We start from the raw sequence: 19,557 nt of genomic DNA on the forward strand, positions 1-19,557 counted from the left end.
CAATCTCCTCCTGTCTGATATAAACCAACCCCACAGTCACTGACACCAATCTCCCAGTGTCTGATATAAACCAATCCCACAGTCACTGACACCAATCTCCTTCTGTCTGATATAAACCAATCCCACAGTCACTGACACCAATCTCCTCCTGTCTGATATAAACCAATCCCACAGTCACTGACACCAATCTCCCACTGTCTGATATAAACCAACCCCACAGTCACTGACACCAATCTCCCACTGTCTGATATAAACCAACCCCACAGTCACTGAGACCAATCTCCCACTGTCTGATATAAACCAACCCCACAGTCACTGACATCAATCTCCCACTGTCTGATATAAACCAACCCCACAGTCACTGACACCAATCTCCCACTGTCTGATATAAACCAACCCCACAGTCACTGACACCAATCTCCTCCTGTCTGATATAAACCAACCCCACAGTCACTGACACCAATCTCCTCCTGTCTGATATAAACCAACCCCACAGTCACTGACACCAATCTCCTCCTGTCTGATATAAACCAACCCCACAGTCACTGACACCAATCTCCTCCTGTCTGATATAAACCAACCCCACAGTCACTGACACCAATCTCCTCCTGTCTGATATAAACCAACCCCACAGTCACTGACACCAATCTCCTCCTGTCTGATATAAACCAACCCCACAGTCACTGACACCAATCTCCTCCTGTCTGATATAAACCAACCCCACAGTCACTGACACCAATCTCCTCCTGTCTGATATAAACCGACCCCACAGTCACTGACACCAATCTCCTCCTGTCTGATATAAACCAACCCCACAGTCACTGACACCAATCTCCTCCTGTCTGATATAAACCAACCCCACAGTCACTGACACCAATCTCCTCCTGTCTGATATAAACCAACCCCACAGTCACTGACACCAATCTCCCACTGTCTGATATAAACCAACCCCACAGTCACTGACACCAATCTCCTCCTGTCTGATATAAACCAACCCCACAGTCACTGACACCAATCTCCCACTGTCTGAAATAAACCAACCCCACAGTCACTGACACCAATCTCCCACTGTCTGATATAAACCAACCCCACAGTCACTGACACCAATCTCCCACTGTCTGATATAAACCAACCCCACAGTCACTGACACCAATCTCCCACTGTCTGATATAAACCAACCTCACAGTCACTGACACCAATCTCCTCCTGTCTGATATAAACCAACCCCACAGTCACTGACACCAATCTCCCACTGTCTGATATAAACCAACCCCACAGTCACTGAGACCAATCTCCCACTGTCTGATATAAACCAACCCCACAGTCACTGACACCAATCTCCCACTGTCTGATATAAACCAACCCCACAGTCACTGACACCAATCTCCTCCTGTCTGATATAAACCAACCCCACAGTCACTGACACCAATCTCCCACTGTCTGATATAAACCAACCCCACAGTCACTGACACCAATCTCCCACTGTCTGATATAAACCAACCCCACAGTCACTGACACCAATCTCCCACTGTCTGATATAAACCAACCTCACAGTCACTGACACCAATCTCCTCCTGTCTGATATAAACCAACCCCACAGTCACTGACACCAATCTCCCACTGTCTGATATAAACCAACCCCACAGTCACTGAGACCAATCTCCCACTGTCTGATATAAACCAACCCCACAGTCACTGACACCAATCTCCCACTGTCTGATATAAACCAACCCCACAGTCACTGACACCAATCTCCCACTGTCTGATATAAACCAACCCCACAGTCACTGACATCAATCTCCCACTGTCTGATATAAACCAACCCCACAGTCACTGACACCAATCTCCCACTGTCTGATATAAACCAACCTCACAGTCACTGACACCAATCTCCTCCTGTCTGATATAAACCAACCCCACAGTCACTGACACCAATCTCCCAGTGTCTGATATAAACCAATCCCACAGTCACTGACACCAATCTCCTTCTGTCTGATATAAACCAATCCCACAGTCACTGACACCAATCTCCTCCTGTCTGATATAAACCAATCCCACAGTCACTGACACCAATCTCCCACTGTCTGATATAAACCAATCCCACAGTCACTGACACCAATCTCCCACTGTCTGATATAAACCAATCCCACAGTCACTGACACCAATCTCCCACTGTCTGATATAAACCAACCCCACAGTCACTGACACCAATCTCCCACTGTCTGATATAAACCAACTCCACAGTCACTGACACCAATCTCCCACTGTCTGATATAAACCAACTCCACAGTCACTGACACCAATCTCCCACTGTCTGATATAAACCAACCCTACAGTCACTGACACCAATCTCCCACTGTCTGATATAAACCAATCCCACAGTTCGATTGGTGGCAGAGTAAAGTGGGGGCGGTGTGGAAAGGGGTGTAATCAGGGCTGGCACATACGACTAGGAGCACTGCTAATTATATTTGGATGGTGAGGAAGAGCAGAGGGATTTGAAAGTTCACCATCACAACACACTGAGAGCAGCACCTCAGGAGAATAAAGCCATTAAGAAAAGCTCACAGAATCTGGGTTTTATAGCAAGAGGCATAGAATATAAAAGACGAGATGCCACAGTGAATCTATATAAAAGTTTTATTAAGACCACATTTGGAGTGCTGTGTGCAGTTTTGGGCTCCAGACTATTGGAGAGATGTCGTGGCAGTTTTGGGGTGGCACAGTGGCGCAGTGGTTAGCACCGCAGCCTCACAGCTCCAGCGACCCAGGTTCAGTTCTGGGTACTGCCTGTGTGGAGTTTGCAACTTCTCCCTGTGACTGTGTGGGTTTCCGCCGGGTGCTCTGGTTTCCTCCCACAGCCAAAGACTTGCAGGTTGATAGATAAATTGGCCATTGTAAATTGCCCCTAGTGTAGTTAGGTGGTAGGAGAATGGTGAGGATGTGGTGGGGAATATGGGATTAATGTAGGATTATCATAAATGAGTGGTTGTTGGTCAGCACAGACTCAGTGGGCCAAAGGGCCTGTTTCAGTGCTGTATCTCTTTGTGACTCTAATAGAGAGGGTACATAGAATTAACAGTGGAGAAACAGACCATTTGGCCCAACTTGGTTTCGCTGGTGTTTGTTCTCCGTGCAAGTCTCCTCCCACCCTCCTTCTTCTGACCCTATCAGCATATTCTTCTATTCTTTTCTCCCTCCCGTGTTATCTAGCTTCCCCTTTAGCACATCAATGCTACTCACGTGGTCATCGGAGAGTGAGCATGGTGCTTTGCTGAAACTGTATCCTGTCGGCTGATTTTGTAGACTCGGGTTTTCATGGATCTGTGGTTCTGTTGCTGGGATACAGGAGGAGATTTTACAATGTGAACACAGGAAACCCAAGGTACAGACATCACTCTCCTATAACGAGAACTGCAAAAGCACCAAATATAAAAGCACATTTGGTTGTAACTGGAGACCCGATGAAACTCGGTCTCCAGTGCTATTTGGCCACTTCTATGAAAGGGTCGTCAATAAAAACCATCTGAGTAACAGAAAGCCACATGAGCAGATGGCATTTATTTGCTGCTGGAATCCACACATTAGACTTAGCTTTTGTTTTATTCGTTTGTGGGATGTTGGTGTCGATGCCAGCATTTATTGCCCAACCTTAATTGCCCTGGAACTGAGTGGCTTGCTAGGCCATTTCAGAGGGCATTTAACAGGCAACAGCCACATGTAGGCCAGATTAGGTAAGGACAGCAAATTTCCTTCCTTAAAGGACATGAGTGAACCAGATGTGTTTTTTTTACAACAATCGACAATGGATTCATGGTCACCATTAGACTAGCTTTCAATTCCAAATTTATTAATTGAAATCAAATTTCACCATCTGCCGTGGTGGGATTCAAATCCATGTCCCAGTGCATTAGCCTGGGATCTGGATTACTAACCCAGTGATATTATTACTACACACAACACCACCACTTTAGTCTGCCCCTGCTAGCTCCAAACTCCCAGTTACAACGCAAGACAAATTTAAAGGGAAGGGATTGAGATGATGTAAAATAAATTTCTAATCATTGCGGGGTGCAGGATTTTGATTGAATTTGAGAGATTTACGACAGAGAGCAGGAGAAACATTTTAACAGACTGATTCTGGGACACACAACTGGATTCAGTGATTCAAGCAGAGACTGTGTCACCATTGAAAAGAGGTTAGCTAGGTGATAGAAGAGAGGCGGGAGGAGTAAAGGGATGGGATCAGGGGAGGCACCCATTGAGCCTGCTCCACCCTTCAATACGATCATGGCTGTTCCTCCACTTCAATGCCTTTTTCCACACACTATCCCCATATCCGTTTATGTCATTGGTATTTAGAAAGCTGTCAATCTCTGCTTTAAACATACTTAATGACTGAGCTTCCACAGTCCTCTGGGGTAGAGAATTCCAAAGATTCACAACCCTCTGAGTAAAGAAATTTCTCCTCATCTCTGTCCTAAGTGGCTTCCCCCTTATTTTGAAATTGTGTCCCCTAGTTCTAGACTCCCCAACCAGAGGAAACATCTTTCCTGCATCTACCCCGTCTATCCCTTTAAGTATTTTGTAGGTTTCAATGAGATCACCTCTCATTCTTCAAAACTTTGAGAATACAGGCCCAGTTTCCCCAATCTCTCTTCATAGGACAGTCCTGCCATCCTGGGAACAAGTCTGGAGAATCTTCCTTGCACTCCCTCTATGGCAATAATATCCTTCCTAAGGTAAGGGGACCAAAGCTGCACACTACTCCAAGTAGATTAGGATCAGGAACACTCCTCACATCCTCCAGGGATCTGTCCTGGTACCGCAGCTTTTCATGATATTTATAAATGACTTGGACAGAAGAGTGCAGTAGTTGTTTGCGGAATCCACTAAGTTCGGCAGCACAGTGATTAGTGTGGCTGGAAGCAGGAAGCTGCAAAGTGACATTGATAGATTAAGTGAGTTGGCAAAACTGTGGCAGATGGAGTTCAATGCAGGAAATTGTGAGGTCACCCACTTTGGACCCAAGAACGTTCGATGAGATTGTTTCCTAAGTGGCGAGAAGCTTCGGCCTGTGGATTAGCTGGAGAGATTTAGGGGTTTAAATACAGAAATCACTAAAAGCTAGTGGACAGGTGCAAAAAAATAATTTAAAAAGGCAAATGGGATGCTGGCTTTTATCTCGAGGGCTCAATTACAGAGGGGTGGAATTTCCGCTTCAGCTGTACAGGGCTCTGGTCAGGCCCCCATCTGGAGAACTCTGTTCAGTTGTGGGCACCACACCTCAGGGAGGATATATCAGCCTTTCAGAGGGAGAGAGAAAGAGATCGCACAGTGCTGATTCACTAGATTGATACCGGATCTAAAAGGGTTAAATTCTGAGGAGACGCTTGTATTCCCTGAAGTGTAGAAGATTAAGGGGTGATACAATCAAGGTGTTTAAGATGATTAAAAGCGGGGAACTGTTTCCTCTTTTGGGACAAGGGAACATAACCACAGCTAGGGCTAATGGCACAAAGGCTAGTGGAAATCTGGAACTCTGCGCCCAGCAAAAACCTTGAGGCTGGGTGTCAATTGAAAACATCCAACTGAGATTGATAGATTTTTGTTGAGTAAACATATTAAGGGCTATGGAACCAAGATGAGTAGATGCAGTTAAGGTACAGATCAGCCATTATCAAATTGAATGGGAGATCAGGCTTGAGGGGCTGAATGGCCTCCTCCTATTCCCATGTAATAGGCTTGACAGGGCTGAATGGCCTCCTCCTGTTCCTGTGTAACAGGCTAGAGGGGCTGAATGGCCTCCCGTTCCTGTGCAGTAGACTCGAGGGGCTGAATGGCCTTCCCCTGTTCCTGTATCACAGGTTCCAGGGGCTGAATGGCCCCCCCTGTTCCTCTGTAACAGGTTCCAGGGGCTGAATGGCCTCCTCCTGTTCCTGTGTACCAGGTTCGAGGGGCTGAATGACCTCCTCCTGTTCCTGTGTAACAGGTATGAGGGGCTGAATGGCTTCCTCCTGTTCCTGTGCTCTTGTGAAGGTGAAGTATCAACTTGGGACCCGTTGTAATTTCCATCCAATGCAAATGCAGGGCCTGACCAATGAATGACGTCAGTTCGTCTGGTCCAATGGGAAGCGGCCCGGAAGCTGGTTGTGCTGTCAGCCAATAGAGAGGGTGGCTGGTTGTGAAGGAGGCGGGATTTTCACCATCCAGTGAGCCAGCCGGGTGGATCCGGCTCCGGGCATTGGCCCTGTACTCAGCTTTTCTCTTTGTCTGAATGAAGAGCCGGCCTGGTGCACTGTCGACGACAAGTGGGGTGTTTTGTTAAATATCTTTCTAAAAAAAAGTTTCTGTGTTTTTATTAAATCTTTTGCAGATTTTTGTTTTAAAAGATATTAAAATTCTGAAATATTTAAAAAACCTTTTTGAAAAAGAATTGATTCATTTCTTTAGTTGAAGAAAACGACCTTGTGAGTAAAAAAACATTTTTTGGGGTTTTTTTAGGGGGGTTGGAGTTGGGTGTTGCAATTTTAATACGAGAGTGAATAGCTTCCCAGATTATTGTGCAGGGCAAAACTACATTCCGAGGACTCTTGGCTGTGAATTCTGTCTTAAATAAAACGCATTGAAGCAAAAGATGAACCCCTTTCACCATCCCCCACCATCCCATCTCTTTGTGTCCTTTGGACAATGCGGGAGGAGACAGACGGTGGCTGGAAAAGCCCCACCCCCTTCCTTATTGCCGCACCATTGGTTGGAGCTCCGGAACCGCCCCCTATTCCCGCGCTCCTGATTGGCAAGGAGCTCCTGTCAATCATCCTTGTGGCGAGGGGGAGGGGAGGTGAGTGACGTCCTGTTCACGGCGACAGCGCCACCCGTTTGAAAACAAAATAACTTCAGCTCGGAGCAGACAGGCTGTACCTATAACTTGAATAAGCGGAATTAACTCTGTTTATTTAATTTTTTAAAATCCTAACGGGAGGGGGAGGGTGCGCCTGCGCGTTATGTCTCTGAGGATGGGCCAACGCCTCCTCGCTGCACGATCTGCTCTCCCCTACCTCTCCCACCCCATTCATTCCTTTGTTTCTTTACACAATTGTTGCCCAGCCCCCTCTTGGTTCAAACGCGATTCCCTTCGCCCGCTACTACCTTCTTGTCTTCCTCCACCTTCCCGCGGTTGCATTATTTTTTCATGGGCGGCCAATATAGACGTCTTCGATTCAGGACTGTCCTTGACCCTTTCATGGCCGCTGCCCCACCCAGCATGCCCCACGGGGTGGAATACGCGCTATCGATCACAGCGGGGAGCCGAGCCGCACAGGCGCACACTGGTCAATGAGGGGAGGGAGGCGTAGTTCCAGAGCGTGCGCAGTGGCGTCTGGAGGAGCAACAACTCCATGCGTTTATTTAGCGCCTTTAACATAGAATCATAGCAAGCTTAAGGCACAGAAAGAGGCCACTTCACCCATCGTGTCTGCGCCTGCTGAAAAATTATCCACCTATTCTAATCCCACCTTCCAGCATTTGGTCCTAGTCCTGCAAATTATGGCACTTGAGGTGCATATCCAGACTCCTTTTGAATGAGTTGAGAGTTTCTGCCTCAACTACCCTTTTAGGCTGTGAGTTCCAGACCCCCTGATCGAATTTTTTGAAGTAGTAACAAGGAAGATAGATGAGGGTAGTGCTTTTGACCAGGTCCCACATGGAAGACTGGTTAAAAAAGTAAAAGCCAAAGACTTGCAAAAAAGCCAAAGGTTGATAGGTAAATTGGCCATTAGCAATTGCCCCTAGTATAGGTAGGTGGTAGGGAAATATAGGGACAGGTGGGGATGAGGTAGGAATATGGAATTAGTGTAGGATTAGTATAGGTGGGTGGTTGATGGTCGGCACAGACTTGGTGGGCCAAAGGGCCTGTTTCAGTGCTGTATCTCTTAAACTAAACTAAAACTAAACTAAAATCCCATGGGATTCAGGGAAATGCAGAAAGGTGGATACAAAATTGGCTCAGTGGCAGGAAACTAAAGAATAATTGTTGATGGCTATTTTAGCGACTGGAGGGCTGTGGTGTTCCGTAGGGTTCAGTACTGGGTCCTATGCTTTTAGTCGTATACATTAACGATTTTGACGTAAATATAGGGGGCATGATCAAGAAGTTTGCAGACAACACAAAGATTGGCCGTGTGGTAGATAGCGAGGAGGATAGCTGTAGGCTGCAGGAAGATATTGATGGTCTGGTCAGATGGGCAGAAAAGTGGCAAATAGAATTCAACCTGGAGAAGTGTGAGGTGATGCATTTGGGGAGGTCAAACAAGGCAAAGGAATACACGATAAATGGGAAAATACTGACAAGTGTAGAGGAAGTGAGGGATTTTGGAGTGAATGTCCACAGATCCCTGAAGGGTAGTAGGATTGGTCAATAAGGTGGTTAAGAAGGCATATGGAAGCCTTTCCTTTATTAGCCGAGGTAGAGATTATAAGAGCAAGGAGGTTATGCTGGAACTGTATAACTCATTGGTTAGGCCACAACTTGAGTACTGTGTGCAGTTCTGGCCACCTCATTACAGAAAGGATACAATTGCATGAGAGAGGGTCCAGAGGAGATTTACCAGGATGTTGCCAGAACTGGAAAAATGCAGCTATGAGGAAAGATTGGATAGGCTGGGGTTGTTCTCCTTGGAACTAGAAGGCGGAGGGGAGAACTTATTGAAATGTACAACATTTTGAGGGGCCTGGATAGAATAGAGGTGAAGGGTCTATTCACCTTAGCAGAGAGGTCAGTGATGAGGGGACATAGATTTAAAGTGATTGGTAGAAAAATTAGAGGAAAGGTGAGGAAAAACTTTTTAACCCAGAGGGTGTTGGAGGTTTGGAACTCACTGCCTGAAAGGGTAGTTGAGGCAGAGACCCTCAACTCATTCAAAAGGAGCCTGGATATGCACCTCAAGTGCCGTAATCTGCAGGGCTACGGACCAAATACTGGAAGGTGGGATTAGAATAGGTGGATAATTTTTTGGCCGGCATAGACACGATGGGCCAAGTGGTCTCTTTCTGTGCCCTAAACGTTCTATGATTCTATGAGATGAGCAAAAGCTCAAAGGAGGCGAGAGAGGCGCAGAGGTTTAGGGAGGGAATTCTGGAGCTTAGGACTGGAGGAGTTTACAGAGATAGGGAGGGGTGTAGGGCTGGAGGAGGTTACAGTAATGGGGGGGGTAGGGCTGGAGGAAGTTACAGAGATAGGGAGGGGTATAGGCCTGGAGGAGGTTACACCGATAGGAAGAGTTGTAGGGCTGGAGGAGGTTACAGTGATAGGAAGAGTTGTAGGGCTGGAGGAGGTTACAGTGATAGGGAGGGGTGTAGGGCTGGAGGAGGTGACCGTGATAGGGAGGGGTGTAGGGCTGGAGGAGGTGACCGTGATAGGGAAGGGTGTAGGGCTGGAGGAGGTTACAGTGATAGGGTGGGGTGTAGGGCTGGAGGAGGTTACAGAGATAGGGAGGGGTGTAGGGCAGGAGGAGGTTACAGAGATAGGGAGAGGTGTAGGGCTGGAGGAAGTTACAGTGATAGGGAGAGGTGTAGGGCTGGAGGAGGTTACAGTGATAGGGAGGGGTGTAGGGCTGGAGGAAGTTACAGTGATAGGGAGAGGTGTAGGGCTGGAGGAGGTTACAGAGATAGGGAGGGTTGTAGGGCTAGAGGACGTTACAGTGATAGGGAGAGGTGTAGGGCCGGAGGAGGTTACAGAGATAGGGAGAGGTGTAGGGCTGGAGGAGGTTACAGAGATAAGGAGGGGTGTAGGGCTGGAGGAGGTTACAGAGATAGGGAGAGGTGTAGGGCTGGAGGAGGTTACAGTGATAGGGAGGGGTGTAGGACTGGAGGAGTTTACAGAGATAGGGAGGAATGTAGGGCTGGAAGAGGTTGTCAAGAATGGGAAGGGGTGTAGTGCTGGAGAAGGTTACAGAGAACAGGGAGGGGTGTCAGGCTGGAGGAGGTTGCAGAGAATGGGAAGGGGTATAGGGCTGGAGGAGGTTGCAGAGGTAGGGCAGTAGGGGTCGGCTGGCTATAGCGGTTTGTGAGGACAGCCCCGAGCTTCGTAAGACACTGTGCGTAGCCTCAATCTTCGTGAGTGTTTAGGGGTGTGCAACACATAAGCTGCAGCTTGCTGTGTGACTCCGGGATGCACAGGGGTGCCTGTGGGATCTGAGTGGCATATTAAGGCATTGGATAGAGCGGCCTCTTTGAGGCGGTTTTATCTTTGGGAGACGCTGGACAGAACTGTCCAGTGACTTCTGCCATTAAGGGCATGTGTGGGCTGTAAGGTGAGGCTGAGTGGGGTTCAGTACTGACATCTCTACTGGTAGACAGTCTGTGGTACAGAGGGAGCAGAATTCTTAAAATGCCTTCAGGGGAACTTTCTTAGCCAGGACATAGCAAGCCCAACAAGAAAAGGGGCAGTTCTGGATTTGCTTTTAGGGAATGAAACCGGACAGGGACTGAAGGTATAGTCGCTAAATTTGCTAGTGACTCAAAGATTGATCGGAAAATAAGTTGTGAAGAGGAGGCTACAAAGGGATATAGATAGGTTAAGTGAGTGGACAAAGATCTGGCCAATGGAGTATAATGTGGGAAAATGTGAAATTGTCCATTTTGGTAGGAAGAATAAAAAAGAAGCATATTATCTAAATGGTGAGAGATTGCAGAGCTCTGAGATGCAGAGGGATCTGGGTGTCCTAGTGCATGAATCACAAAAGATTAGTATGCAGGTACAGCATGTAATTAGGAAAGCTAATATAATATCATTTATTGCGAGAGGAATTGAATACAAAAGTAGGGAGGTTATGCTTCAGTTATATAGGGCATTGGTGAGATCATATCTGGAGAACTGTGTACAGTACTGGTCTCCTTATTTAAGGAAGGATGTAAATGCATTGGAAGCATTTCAGAGAAGGTTTATGAGACTGATACCTGGAATGGGCAGGTTGTCTTACGAGGAAAGGTTGGACAGGCTAGGCTTGTATCCGCTGGAATTTAGAAGAGTAAGAGGCGACTTGATTGAAACATATAAGATCCTGAGGGGTCTTGACAGGGTGGATGTGGAAAGGACATTTCCCCTTGTGGGAGAATCTAGAACTAGGGGGTCACTGTTTAAAAATAAGGGGTCGCCCATTTAAGACAGAGATGAGGAGAAATGTTTTCTCTCAGAGGGTCGTGAGTCTTTGGAATTCTCTTCCTGAAAAGGCGGCGGAAGCAGAGTCTTTGAATATTTTTAAGGCAGAGGTAGATAGATTCTTTGTAAGCAAGGAGGTGAAAGGTTATTGGGGGGAGGTGGGAATGTGGAGTTGAGGTTACCATTAGATCAGCCATGATCTTATTGATGGCGAAGCAGTCTTGAGGGCCGAGTGGCCTACTCCTGCTCCTAATTCGTATGTTCGTAGATGGAAGGGATATCGGTTGGGAAGCATTTGGGTAGCAGGGTTCATAATTCAGTTAAATTTAGAATAGTTTTGGAAAAGGATAAAGATAGACCAAGAGCAAAAGTCTTAAATTAGGAAAAGGACAGTTTTACTAAGCTGAGAGGTAATTTGGCACATGTGGACTGGAAACATCTTCTTGAAGGTAAATCAGTGTCAGAGCAGTGGGAGGTGATCAAGGAGGAGATAGAGGGGGTTCGGAACAAATATGTTCCCACAAAGAAAAAGGATGGGATTCCCAAATGTAGACCCTGGAGGACTGCTAACATTGGACAGTTGTTTAAAACAGAGGAAGCCTAACTTCGGTGGTGGGAAAATTATTGGAAAAAGTTCTGAGACATGGTATAAATTGTCATTTAGAAAGGCATGGACTAACCAAGGACGTTAAGGGACGGTCGTGTCTGATTAACTTGATTGAATTTTTTTGCGGAGGTAACAAGGAGGGTCGATAAGGGTAGCGTGTTTGATGTCGTCTACATGGATTTTAGCAAGGCTTTTGATTTGGTCCCACATGGCAGACTGGTCAGAATAGTAAAAGCTCCTGGGATCCAAGGGAAAGTGGGAAGTTGGATCCAAAATTGTCTCAGAGGCAGGAAGCAAAGGGTCGATGGGTATAATTGTGACAGGAAAGCTGTTTCCAGTGGGGCTCCTCAAGGCTCAGTACTCGGTCCATTGCTGTTCGTGGTATATATTAATGATTTAGACTTAAATGTGGGAAGCACGATTAAAAAGTTTACAGATGTGAAAATTGGCTGTGTTTTTGACAGTGAGGAAGAAAGCTGTTAACTGCAGGAAGATATCAATGGACTAGTCAGGTGGGCAGATGAGAGGCAAATGGAATTCAATCCTGAGAAATGTGAGGTAATGCATTTGGGGAGGGCAAACAAGGCCAGGGAATGCACAATAAATGGTAGCATTATGAGAAGTGTAGAGGATCAGAGAGACCTTGGAGTGTACATCCACAGATTCCTGAAGGCAGGACAGGCAGACCAGGTTGTGAAGAAGGTATATGGGATACTTTCCTTTTATGGCCGAGGCCTAGAATATAAGAGCAGGGAGGTTATGCTAGAACTGTATAAAACACTAGTTAGACCACAGCTAGAGTAGTGCGTACAGTTCTGGTCACCACATTAGAGAAAGGATGTGCTCTCACTAGAGAGGGTAAAGCGGAGATTTACAAGGATTTTGCCAGCTGTTAGGCTGGCTAGCTCTTTGGTCAGCATGGAGATGATGGACCGAATGGCCTCCTTCTGTGCCGAAAAGATCTCAATGTTCCTAAATAGGAGTTTGATATCTATAGAGGAAGAAATGTTCCATAGAAACTGGAATTGTCTGTTCTGAGTTTCAATCCTGTACTGACAGTGACAGCTGGTGTAAACTCCTTTTACAGGGGGATTGCAAATGGCCGATTTGCAGGTGGGAAACCCAAGTGAAATGCCGTGCCAAGATGTAACGGAGCCCCTTGATTCCTCAGCGCCCGAGTATTACCGGCCGCTAAGCGTGGACGGAGAGATGTTTGTGTGTGAGAAGGGACTCGACAGGGCGGTGTGGCTGGAGAAGTCGCGAGGCGTCCAGGCCCGTGGGAGAGGGCACCCGTCCGCCGGCCGCGGGGGGGCACCCCGCCGTGAGCAGCCGTACAAGTGCGGGGACTGCGGCAAGGGCTTCAGCTACCCGTCCAAGCTGGAGATCCACCGGCGCATCCACACCGGCGAGCGGCCTTTCATCTGCTCGGCCTGCGGCAAGGGCTTCACCGAGTCGTCCAGCCTGCTGACCCACCAGCGGGTGCACAGCGGCGAGTGGCTCTTCATCTGCTCGGTGTGCGGGAAGGGCTTCACCAAGCCCTCGCACCTGCTGACCCACCAGCGGGTCCACACGGGGGAGCGGCCCTTCGTCTGCCCGCTCTGCGGCAAGGGCTTCACACAGTCCTCCAACCTGCTGACCCACCAGCGGGTCCACACGGACGAGCGCCCCTTCTCCTGCCCCGCCTGCGGCAAGAGCTTCAAGAGCACCGAGGAGCTAAAGAAGCATCAACAGATCCACACCGACGAGCGGCCCTTCCGGTGCTCGGTCTGTGGCAAGGGCTTCCGGATGTCGTCTCACCTGCTGACCCACCAGCTCATCCACACGGGCGAGCGGCCCTTCACCTGCCCCGCCTGTGGCAAGGGCTTCACCCAGTCCTCCAACCTGCTGTCGCACCAGCGCATCCACACCGGGGAGCGGCCCTTCCGCTGCTCCCACTGCGGCAAGAGCTTCCGGATGTCGGCGCACCTGCTGGCCCACCAGCGGGTCCACACGGGCGAACGACCCTTCACCTGCTCCGTGTGCGGGAAGGGGTTCACCCGCTCCTCCTACCTGCTGAGGCACCAGCGGGTCCACGTGTTGGATTCCGCTGTCATCGCGGCCGTTGGTCACATCCAGGACTGAACCCTCTTTGCTCTGGGCGGTTATTTTCTTTCCTTTTTTGTCCCCACCCTCTCCCTCCTTAGTTCAGTCACAGGATCCAGGTGTTTACAGGCAAGGCCAGCATTTATGGCCCTCGAGAAGATAGACGGGATCAGCCACCTTAAATACAACTGAGTGTCTCGCTGGGCCATTTCAGAGGGCAGTTAAGAGTCGGTCACATTGCCGTGGGTCTGGAGTCACGCGTAGGCCAGACCAAGTAAGGACGGCAGATTTCCGTCCCTAAAAGGACATTAGTGAACCAGATGGGTTTTTTTCTGTAGGCCAATCTGATAGTTTCACGATCGTTACTACTGAGACTAACTTTTAATTCCAGATTCATTTAATTGAATTTAGATTCCCCCAGCTAACGTGCTGGGATTTGAACTCATGTCGCTGAAGCATTACTCCAAGCCTCTGGATCACTAGTCCAGTTACATTACCACTATGCTACCGTACCCCCTAGAAAAGGTTGGTAGGGGAGGGGGAGGTTGTTTCTGTTGATAATGACTCTCTGTTACTGTGCGGGATGTTAATGCTCTGGATATAAGTCAAATAAATGAGCTTTGTTTTAAGCACATCATGTGTCGGTTCCTTGACCTATTGCTGGTATCTGGGTTTACCGAACAAATGGGTGGACTGGTAAAGATTTCAAGGATTCAAACAGCAGAGCACAAAGGCGAACAAACTCAAGAGGATTGTGGTAGAAAGAGTAGTGGTGAACAGTTGTTTTTATGGACTGGAAGAAGGTATACAGTGGGGTTGCCCAGGGGTCGGTGTTAGGACCATTGCTTTTCTTGATCTACATTGATGACTGAGACTTGGGTGTGCAGGGCACAATTTCAGAATCTGCAGATGACACAAAACTTGGAAGTACTGTAAACTGTGAGGATAGTGATAGACTTCAAGAGGATATAGACGTAGGCTGGTAGAACAGGCAGATAAGTGAGAGACGAAATATAACGCAGAGAGGTGTGAAGTGATTTATTTTGGTCATCATAACAAGAATCAATCAGACAGGTTTTCTTGAGTTTAACAAAGAAAGAGGTTAGCTTTATTTTACCTAACCTGAACTAATAAACTACGCACCAACTTTCACTCACACACAGACACTAGAGGTTTACACACTCTAAATAGGTTACAGAGTGGGGAAGGGTAGATTGGTTGAGTTGGAATCCATAGAAAAAAAAAAGGTATACAGTCTGTGGAGATTGGTGATTCAGCTGGCTTTTAGTTAAATTTGGTGGTCCTGAGGCTTTTAGTTTGAAGAGACAGATGGCTGATTCGGTGGGTCTCTAGGAGACAGCGATGCGGATGATTTCTTCCAACTGAGTTTCTGATTGTAGCCGGAGTATGCAGAGGTGGTCAGTCAACTAGCAGGATTTGATACTTGCAAGCTGGAATGGAGAGAGAGGGGGACCCCCACTTGGGTCTGCACATGACAGAGTCCAGATGCTTCTCCTTGCTGTTGCAGAGAAAACACCAGCTTAAAACCATGGGGGCCTGTCACATGACAGTCACTCAGTGATTCAAGCATAGTAGTTAGCAATTTATTTCTTCTTGCTAAAAAAAGAACAGGCAGTTCCCTTAAACTTCCTGGGTCTTGGTTCTTGCTGGGATGGGCAGAAATTTCGTCTCCGGACCTCACACGCCTTGCAATGTAGGAAACAGAGTTGCAAATTAGGTTGTCATCTTAAGCTGCTAGCAAAGTCATCTTTTATCTGTTCATTTTTAAATTTCTTTAAAAAAAAACTATAAATTCAGATCTCCAGTCAGCGGATTAAAGAAAATTATCATTCAACAAAGCAAGTTGTTGTGACACCTCCCCACAATGCACAATGAAATGTGATGACAGGAGTATTTCATTATGAGGACACAAATTAAAAAGAAACTGTATACATGCACTCATCCTTAAACACTCACTCATCAGTTCACACTATCATAACCATACTCTGATTTAGTCTTTTTTTCATCCAGGCTTGGGCACAAGCACAACTGGGAAACTCCAACTGCTTTGACTGGCCTCAATCAGCTTGCGCTCCAGCACATACTGAATTTCCTCTCCAACATGGGTCGGTTTCCTAGGACCTAGGCGATAGGGATTTTGTTTTATGGGAGGGGTCTCTCCTACATCCACATCATGTAGGTTCGGATTGTGCACCCTGGTTTGTTCCTGCAGCTCCCTTTAAACGCTGTGAGCAGCCTTGTTAGGTCTCCTCTCTGTTCTGTATTTAAATAGGAGAGTATGGTGTCTAACTTCCCTAACATTTCAGTGTTAGCCAACCGGACAGTACGGGGTTCGATTTGGGAGTCCTACAGGCCTTCCTCTAACTCATCCTCACTGTCCCTTTTGTCCTCCCTTTTCCTGACTGCCTGACAGACCTATGCTTGTCTGGCCCCTTTCCGGCCTAGCCTCTGACCTGCTCTTGTAGCCACAATATTTATGTGGCTGCTCCAGTTCAGTTTCTGGTCAATGGTAGCCCCGAGGATGTTGAAAGTGGGGGATTCAGCAATGGTAATGCCATTGAATGTCAAGGGGAGATGGTTAGATTCTCTCTTGTTGGAGATGGTCATTGCCTGGCACTTGTGTGGCGCAAATGTTACTTGCCACTTATCAGCCTAAGCCTGGATATTGTCCAGGTACTGCTGCAATTCTACGCAACCTAATGCAATGGGACGGATAAATGAACCCCCTCAATGCCCCGCACTATAACTTCCGCATTCATAGCACTGTTTGGGGAAAAATCTAGATCCTTTTCTACCATCAATGACTGAGCTGCCCCTGTATCACTAAGCAGCACAATTGGCTTGCCTGCCTCATCTGACAAATATGGGGACACCATACCTCTGAGCATAAAAATTCTATACCCTTCAGAGACCTGATTTAATTCATTAACACATAAGGGAGAACACAAATGCTTACCAGCCAACTTTGCCAAATCCACTGGCTTGTCAACAGTGCCACCTATTGGAGCATCCTTTTCAGGACAGGCTTTTAGTAAACCTACTCGCGCTACTGACTTGCCCTTCAACTCCCAGCATTCTGATTTTATATGCCCTCTTTTATTACGAAAATAACACATTGGTCCTTTTGACTCAACCCTAATCTTCTGACTATCTTGTTTACCACTCTGAGGATTGCCTGTATTCCTTCTCTCACTAAATCTGAATCTCTTCTCATCAACTCTACTACCTTTGCAACTTCCTTGAAAGTTTCCAAACTGAGGCCTGTAACTACTGCTTTTGTGGGTCAATTCATAATCATCTGCCATTTCTGCAGCATTCCTTATTTTACCAATTTTATATCCTTCCAGGTGGTAACTTATTCCTGAAGAGGAGACTATTTTTAATTTCTTCCATTCGAATTACTTCCCTCGGGTTTTCAAAGTCTTGTTCAATCTTCATCAATCACAGAATAGCTGCAGCGCAGAAGGGGGGCATTCGGCCCATCGTGTCCGCACCAGTTCCCCAAAAGAGCAATTCACCTAATGCCATTCCCCTGCCTTCTCCCCGTAATCTTGCATATTCTTCCTTTTCAGATAATAGTCTAATTTCCTTTTGAATGCCTCAATTGAACCTGCCTCCACCACACTTTCAGACAGTGCATTCCAGACCTTATCCACTCGCTGTGTGAAAAAGTTTTTCCTTATGTTGCTTCTCACGGACTGATACCAATGATCAAATATCATTTCCTTCTCTGTAGCAAATTCATAAATGTCTGGCCCGGTTTATTTTTTTTAATTCCTGAATTTTGCCTGTAAGTCTCTGGTACCAACTCATAAGCATTGAGAACTGCAGTTCCAACTACTTCATAATCACTTGCCTGTTCCTCCACTAACACACTTTGCAATAAAATTGTCCAACTTTCTTTCGACCATTGCAACTTTGTCGCAATTTTTTCAAAGGGCACAAAATAAATTTCAACTCTTTCCTCACTGATTTATGCACGAAGTGAATATTCCTTGCCAAATCAAAACCAGGAGTTAAATCGGATTCATCCTCAAACATTTCTGTCACTCCCTGTTTCATAATCTAAGTTTTTCTCTGTCCAGTGCAAATTTCCTGGTTTCTCCTTTTTGTAGCTCTCTTTTCCTTTCTTTGTCGAACTAAAGTTTTCTCATTTCAAGTTGGAATTGTCTGTCCCTTGTAACTGAATTCTAGCTAACTCAATCTGAGACATACCAGTATCGCCCTTTTCTTCCTCAAGGTTGAAATGCTGAGCAAACACTTCAGCAATTTCTGCCTTTTTGGCTTTTAATTTTAAACTAATCCCCAATTGCTCTGCTACAGCTATTAACTGAGTGTTGGGCGGCACAGTGGCGCAGTGGTTAGCACCGCAGCCTCACAGCTCCAGGGACCCAGGTTCGATTCCGGGTACTGCCTGTGTGGAGTTTGCAAGTTCTCCCTGTGTCTGCGTGGGTTTTCTCCGGGTGCTCCGGTTTCCTCCCACAAGCCAAAAGACTTGCAGGTTGATAGGTAAATTGGCCATTATAAATTGTCACTAGTATAGGTAGGTGGTAGGGAAATATAGGGACAGGTGGGGATGTTTGGTAGGAATATGGGATTAGTGTAGGATTAGTATAAATGGGTGGTTGATGTTCGGCACAGACTCGGTGGGCCGAAGGGCCTGTTTCAGTGCTGTATCTCTAATCTAATCTAACACATCTACTGTTAATTGTGTTAAATCATTGAGAGTCAAATCTTCCCTCATCTTCCCTGAGCATTAAAAGTAGACAGGCTGACTTTTCCTTATGAGTACAGCAAAAGAAATTGTGAAATCTCGTTTCTTTAAATGGAAGCAAATTCCAATGTACCCATTTTACAGCCTCTGAATTTGTATCCGGACCCAAGCCCCCAATTTGTTATAACCTCAGTAAGAGCATTAATTAAAATACAGACCAATTTAAAGAATTACACAAGATTTCACATTTTAAGACTTTTATGATAACAACCAAACTAAAAGAAATCCCCATTAACTAAACAGTACTTTGTAAGTAGCTGATACCCCAGATTACAAAGAAAGGTATTTTCTTTACTTATTAAAATACTTGAAAACCTCACTCCACGTTTGTACGTTACACAGTCCTTTTTGATGTCGGAATCCATTGTGGTTCAAAGTCCCAAACTCCTCCCAGTTGCAATGGGCCGGATCTCCCAGACCTTTTCAAAAATCAATGCACTCTTCGCTCACTTCTCTGAGCATGTCTGACCTGGATGTCTGTGAACAAGGCTATTCCTGGTGATCCTGCTGGTTTTCTACTTCTCCGCAAGCTTCATCTTTCAAAACAGGTTCAAGTCTTCACAGCCTTTGGCAGTATCAGACTTCCGAGAGCAGGTGTCTCCTCTCTCTCAAGGCTGCAACCACTGGTTGTCTTCCTTACAGCCTGCTCTCAGATCTGCCTGCCTTCAGAAAGTCTGTTAAATTTATCTGGACTCAAGTCAATAGCCTATTGGTCCTGTTCCAATATGCAAAGTCCAGAAGTCTGGTTTCACAGAGCCACCTGGGCCTTCCGTTGTTCCCAGGTGTTAACAGCTGCTTGGTACCTTTTGCATCTTCAGAATCAGCCATATTGAGTGGGGCAAGCTCAGTTGGGTTAATTGGTATTTTCCCACCCATCATCTTACTATGTTCTCATCGACAAGTTACTGGTGAGTG

At 46.6% G+C, this 19,557-nt stretch overlaps 1 protein-coding gene across 10 annotated transcripts in view; it reads right to left on the minus strand.

Annotated features, from left to right (window-relative positions):
• Positions 1-19,557, minus strand: part of LOC137349122 (zinc finger protein 132-like) — a 109,348-nt gene that overhangs the window by 29,182 nt on the left and 60,609 nt on the right. For 8 of the 10 annotated variants that reach the window (XR_010969246.1, XR_010969243.1, XR_010969245.1 and 5 more), the window contains one exon: positions 14,886-15,553. The gene's annotated coding sequence lies outside the window, so the exon portion shown is untranslated. Of the gene's footprint in view, positions 1-3,243; positions 3,339-7,149; positions 7,264-14,885; positions 15,554-19,557 lie in introns of those variants that run through there. The other 2 variants (XM_068014496.1, XM_068014495.1) reach the window with 2 other exon arrangements.

The sequence above is a fragment of the Heterodontus francisci genome, chromosome 34 (assembly GCF_036365525.1).
Source record: "Heterodontus francisci isolate sHetFra1 chromosome 34, sHetFra1.hap1, whole genome shotgun sequence".
NCBI lineage: Eukaryota > Metazoa > Chordata > Chondrichthyes > Heterodontiformes > Heterodontidae > Heterodontus > Heterodontus francisci.